We start from the raw sequence: 7,032 nt of genomic DNA on the forward strand, positions 1-7,032 counted from the left end.
GAGACAACAACCTGACCATAGAGCAGACAAAAGCAGAAGGTCACCAACGAGTCTTTAATGCAGCGAGAAATTCCCGCACCCGGAAGCGTCCTTCAGCTGGCCCCTAAACAAATATATATACTATTTCAGGGATAATGAACGACATACTAAACTCCAAATTGTACACAAGAAACTAAAATTAAAAATAATAAAAGACTAACAAAGGCCAGAGGCTCCTGACTTGGGACAGGCGCAAAAATGCGGCGGGGTTAAACATGTTTATGAGATCTCAACCCTCCCCCTATACCTCTAGCCTATGCAGAAAAGTAATACGCACATTAAAATTCAGTAAGAGAGAAGTCCGAGCCTGATATCAGAAGATGTAAAATAAGAAAATAATAAAAAAGAGACTATAATACATTAATAACAACAATAAAATTGAGAATGGAAATAGGGAATGTGTCAAAGAGACAACAACCCGACCAAATAAAAAAAAACAACGGCAGAAGGTCACCAACAGGTCTTCAATGTAGCGAGAAATTCCCGCACCCGGAGGCGTCCTTCAGCTGGCCCCTAAAAAATATATACTAGTTCAGTGATAATGAACGCCATACTAATTTCCAAATTGTACACAAGAAACTAAAATTAAAATAATACAAGACTAACAAAGACCAGAGGCTCCTGACTTGGGACAGGCGCAAAAAATGCGGCGGGGTTAAACATGTTTGTGAGATCTCAACCCTCCACCTATACCTCTAACCAATGTAGAAAAGTAAACGGACTACTAGCAGTTAACTGACATGTTTGTCCTATAATATATCACTCTGAAGGTTCATATCATTTACATTCAACGTTTTTTATCGGATATTTTTTTTACTCTCAATGTTGAACCTCAGAAAATATCCGATAAAAAACGTTGAATGTAAATGATATGAACCTTCAGAGTCTTATATTATAGGACTAACTGGTCAACATGCCAGCTTCAGGCTTCAATAAAACTGATTGAAAGATTATGTGTTCATCATCATCTTAGTTTCTTTATTACTTCAAAATTTTATAAACAGACAATTTTAGAAAGATTTATTATAAATTATGTCAGTACCGAAGAATTTTATACTGAGCTGATGATGACCCCGGAGCACTGATAGAAATGAAAACAACACGTTACAAATTTTAAGCGCTATTATGTTCAAAGTCTAGTTTATATTGTCTTTTTGTTATAGATAAAATTAGAAAAAAAGAGACAAAGCATAGAAACCAAAAAACAAAACAACGTGAATTAAGATAGAATTAGAAAAAAGAGACAAAGCATAGAAAACAAAACACCATGAATCAATAAAAGACAGACAGAAAATGGCAAAAGAAGAAATGATGAAATAAAGGCAGTTACCGTACACAAACTAAAATGACGTTCAGTTGAACAAATAGTCAAGAAAGTTATAACAATGGGAAAGGAAACAGCAGTTTCTAATGTTTTTCTTTTGGAAACATCTGTTACAGTAAAACATGTACCTATTAGGATTCTATGTACCTATTTCCATTCTCAATTTTAATTTTACCTATTAGGAATAAAGTCGACAAGTGGAGAATCAACGTCCGATAACAAAAAAAAGAAATGTGAGGTAATCCAATAGACCACTTTCGAGTTCATCCGTCATCGGAAAAAACTCGTCAATTATACGCGCCTTTATCATCGTCATTTGTGCGTTTAGGGGCGTCGTTTTTCGGGTATAAAAGTAATATGTGGTATGATTACCAATCAGAAAGAAATTTATACACTGCAACAAACCTTTTAAGGAAACCGCCTACATCTCTCTTGTTCGCTCATTCTTAGATTACCTAGGCACTGTATGGGACCCATATCTACAAAAAACATTAACCGGATAGAGACTTAAGACGTACTAGTAGTGTCACCTCCATGATGAAGGACCTTGGATGACAACCTCTTATGGAAAGAAGACGTAAACAACGACTACCGTACATAATAGTGAACGACCTGGTAGCCATCCCCACTGAACATCATACAGAATTTGATACAAGACCATCCATAACTTCAAACGTCAAACAAATAACACTTTTATCAGCAAATACTGACATTTATAAACATTTTTTTTTCCACAAACTGTCATTGCTTGGAACTTACTACACAATATTGCCGTGAACTGTAAAACTGTAGAAAATTATATCGCGCGACTAGTTACACATTTCCTGGATGAGTTTTACTCAGTAATTTGAGTTTATTTCCAGTATTATACAGATACAGAGAGACAACTTTCCACAAGAGACCAAATGACATATGTGTAAACAACTCATATCTCCGTATGGATTTCAACTATGAGAAAATCCGTTCCGAATAGTCAGCTATAAACGGTCCATGAATGACAAATGTAAAACACATCAAACGAAAACCTATCGGCCTTATTTATGAACAAAACAATAAACAAAACAAAAAACGACAAACATTGAAGAACAGGCTCCTAACATGGGACAGAAACATTCAGAATGTGGCGGGGTTATACTAGATGCGGAACCGCAGCTCATAGGTCCTTTTGTTATTTGTTTTACTATTTGCGGACCATAGATATCGCGGACCAGGGATATTGCGGACCATAGTATCTATAGTCCGTAAATTATAAAAAGATAACATAAGGACCAATGAGTTACGTTTCCGCAGCTAGGGTTATACTAGTTTGTTGGTACCAAACAAACTATAACAATTAGTTAAAAAAAGGCTTTTGTGGATAGTTGTCTCATTGGCAATCATACCACATCTTCTTCTGTATATTTACCCATCAGATCGATATTAACCAGAAAAAAATAAACAGGCTAGGAGGGTATTTATTACATCCCCACAACAAAAAAGATAAATACCGATCTGAGAATACTTTCAGATACTTGCAGCTAGTTCAAAACCTATAACAACTAATAAAACATCATGTGTCTATGACTGAAATATTGCATCAGTACATCCAGGATCCAATGGATTTATTATAAATACGCCATTAGCAGTTGAGAATGATTATATGTATATTTAAATGATAATAATATTCGTTTGGTTTTAATTTACTAATAATTACATTAGATGTATGTTTCATTATAATACTTTATTTTGATTGGCTAACTGCACACCACGTGTCATTCCGTTAGCAATTGCATCACTCAATAACACTTTTCATTCATGGTAGCACGTGGTCCCACAAAAAAGTGCACAGGTGAATAAAATACAAAATTTATAAAATTCGTGTTTTCATGATCATAGCTAAAAAAATGTAATTATAAGTATTGAATGCTTCTTTTTGTAGCTTTATAGGGTTGTAAAAGCGTTGACCCTGCGCACATTTTTAGTATGAAGCGCTTTCGCGCTTCATACAAAATGTACTTTGGTCAACGCTTTTACACCCCAATAAATTTACAAAAAGAAGCATTCAATTCTTAAATAAAAAAAACAAATATTTATACCAATAAAATCAATATTCAAAGATACAATTACAGGGGTGAATTGGTAACCTTTTTAACATATGTGTAGCTAAAGGCAAGCCTATTCACTCAATAATAATCATTCTTAAAAAGTTTTTTCATACGATATGAATGAAATCCGCATAGACGATCAAACAAGACACCAGAATAAAGTTTATCAATAGATTTAAAAAAAAAAAGACCCAATAACAACCACTGATGTTATACTCGACATGTGAACATGGTGAAAGAGAGGCGAAAGATACCAAAGTGTCATTTAAACTCATAAGTTGAAAATAAACTGAAAACACCATGGCTAAAATAGAAAACCCAATCAGACAAACAGCAATATTCAAAACATAACAGAGAAAAATAAAGACTGAGAAACACGAAACCCATTAAAACATGGGAGTAATCTCAGGTGCACCGGCATGGTAAGCAGATCCTGCTCCACATGCCCCCCCCCCCCCTCCCCCCGGTCGTGTTGCTCGTGTTAGTTGAAACTCGGTGATAGGTCTCATTCGGTAGATCACATTCAGGAAAAAGAAGATTTTAGTTACGAAAATTAAAACATATCTGTTGTCATCTATGAAACGGATATTCTAGAACAGTCAATCAACTCATAATGGCGTCCGTAAAATTTACGAAGGGATTTCGTCTTCATTTTTTATAAATATTGGGTTTAAAGTTCCTTGTGAGCAGCAACTCTCAAGGAAATCATGAAGAAAATGCAAACCCTAGAATTTCGTATCAACTGGGTTATTTATATAACCTTAATTGCAATACTTGAGTATAGTACGTTCGAATATACAAACAAAGCAAGCAAGCTAACCAAAGTGTTAGCCTAGCTACAAGCATTTGGAAATTATAGCTCTGAGTGTTATATCGATAGGGATAATAATAACTCTCAAGTTGAATTTGTATGAAAATTTTCACAGTACAATCTATAATTTTTGCTGACAAATAATCTCATGTTAATATAGACATATAGGAAAAATAAGGGGAAAACCATTTTTCTATTTCAGCCTATTTATAGATGCGTATCACTTTAACATGTTTAACAAACTGTTTAAACTTCACAAGGTATGTTCAAGGCTAAAAATTGAGAATCCAAGGATAGAAAAAATATTCAGGACCGGGATAAAAAGAGAACAAAAACAAAGAACTTTTAAATGGTATAATATAGATAATTATGATAAAGTTTTCGTACACATACTTTTAACATTATTCATGACAATTTATTACTGACTTAGTTAGTCCTCGGAGTCCATCTTTTGTTAATTGTGCTTTTAGTTTTTAGTCAAAAACTTATATTAACACCAGGTCATCCAAATTAGATTGCTTATAGTTATATAGATACATTTATACGTTGTCTTTCCAATCTTCGTCACATTTGTAAAACACATGACATATAAAAGAATAGACAAAAGGCTTTTTTTCAAAGTCAAAACATAGGAACTCGGTTAGCAGATTACAATTGTGTTAAAATCAATATGTTTTGTTTGTTTTGTTTTTAGTATTTACTGGCTATTTATTGTATAACTTTTTTTAATAATTTGACGATGACATTAGTATTACTAGGACTTTCATGTAAACGGATATGGATAGTGATCTTCAAATATATAAAGTAATACGAAATAGACAGGAGCTTACTAAAAAGAATTAAGAAAAAAAACATTGATTGACAAAATTTTGATTTGCTTACCGAATCTCTGTGGGTCAAAAGTAAATGTTTCATGAATAATTTTAGCAGACTCAGCAAATCCAGCCGAATAACGTCTATGAAAAAAGGACCTATATATCTTCATTAAATACAAGGTCTACATAACTCGCATAGTTGAGAAATATCTCCTGGTTGAACCCAAAGCTCGGGTTAAACAAGCTATACTTGATCACTGTATGTGGACGACTCCCTCTCTTCTCTCCGCTAGCAACAGTTATGGCCAACTAGAAGATTGTCATATTAAGTTTTATTGATTGGAGATTATGACAGTAACTTGTATCTTTTAGAAGATTTGAATTTGTAATACTCAGTCTAAAACATGTAGTTTTGGAGCATATTTTACAGTGTACGGTTCATCAGTTTGGAATAGATGTAACAATCGGCATTAGAATAATCAGAACCCTTCGATATCGTTGAAAATATTCTGAGGCAATGTGGTAGACAAACTACCGCAGAGTCAATCACCCTGCAAACACGCCAAAACGGTATTGCGTGAGATCTTATTACTATATATGATTTTTTGCGTCATAGACCATATGATAAGGGAACTGGAGAGTGGAGTCGGGTGTATTTTTATCCGAAAATCGTTTCTATGCGATGTACGTGCGTCATCGTGTTGTATGAAATATAAAAAAAAAATCTCAACATTGTCTGAGACATACGAAACTGACCTGGCATGCATATGTAATTTTGACGAATTCAATTGGGAGGTCGCTTGATTCCGAACACGTACGCTGGTTAATAACTTCTCGCGAGTGCTACCATGGAGATCTATCAGAGTCCTACAGTATGGAAAACAAATATACATCAACAATGAACAACGACAGTTGACTATAGCATTACTGCATATTCATCGGGATTTCAGTGTGAATATTGACAAAGTTGTAGAGATTATAAAAAAGAAGATGTGGTATGATTGCCAATAAGACAACTATCAACAAAAGACCAAAATGAGAAGTTTGTTTCTGCCTAGACTCGAGGAGCAGATTTTGGACAACTTTGAGTAAATTCTATAACACAAATATGTGTTGTTTATGTAATACTCGATTCAGAAGATTTATCAATTATGGTTTTACATTCAAAACATTTAATTAGTCCTATCTACATATAGCTCCTCTTTTAATCGTCCTATGTCAGACCGGAAACCGAGAAAAAAAAAGAATCTGCATAAAAGGATCCCAAACTGTTTTGGAATTCAAATTAAAAAGATAATACCATAGGGGACATGTGTACTAAGTAACTTGTTTTGATCCCTATGATTAAGGGGAAATCTGAGCTCATTTAACAAAATAGAACTAGATTGGCTACTAACAGTGAATTTTAATTTCACTATATCATTTTTATTAATGATTTAACAACAACAAAATATATCTCGAAACTAATGCACATAACAGTTCATTCCAGTTCGTAACCTTCACAACGTTATCTGATCTTTATAAGGTAATAAGTCTAAATATTCTTCAAACTCAGTTAAAACATAATGCTTTGGGAGAATTTTCCATTACTGATTTCCATGTCTGCTGAAATTAGTAAAAATTATCTGTATAATGCTCAACTTTAACCATTTAAGAATTGAGCGCTTCATACTAAAAATGTGCGCACGGTCAACGCTTTTACAACCCTATAAAGTTACAAAAAGAAGCATTCAATACTTATAATTACATGTTTTAGCTATGATCATGAAAACACGAATTTTATAAATTTTGTATATTATTCACCTGTGCACTTTATTCTGGGACCACGTGCTATCATGAATAAAAAGTTTTATTGAGTGATACAATTGCTTACGGAATAACAAGTGATGTGCGGTTAGCCAATCAAAATAAAGTATTATAATGAAACATATTACATCTAATGTAATTATTTTGGATTAA

This window comes from Mytilus trossulus, chromosome 2 (genome assembly GCF_036588685.1).
Source record: "Mytilus trossulus isolate FHL-02 chromosome 2, PNRI_Mtr1.1.1.hap1, whole genome shotgun sequence".
Taxonomy (NCBI): Eukaryota; Metazoa; Mollusca; class Bivalvia; order Mytilida; family Mytilidae; genus Mytilus; species Mytilus trossulus.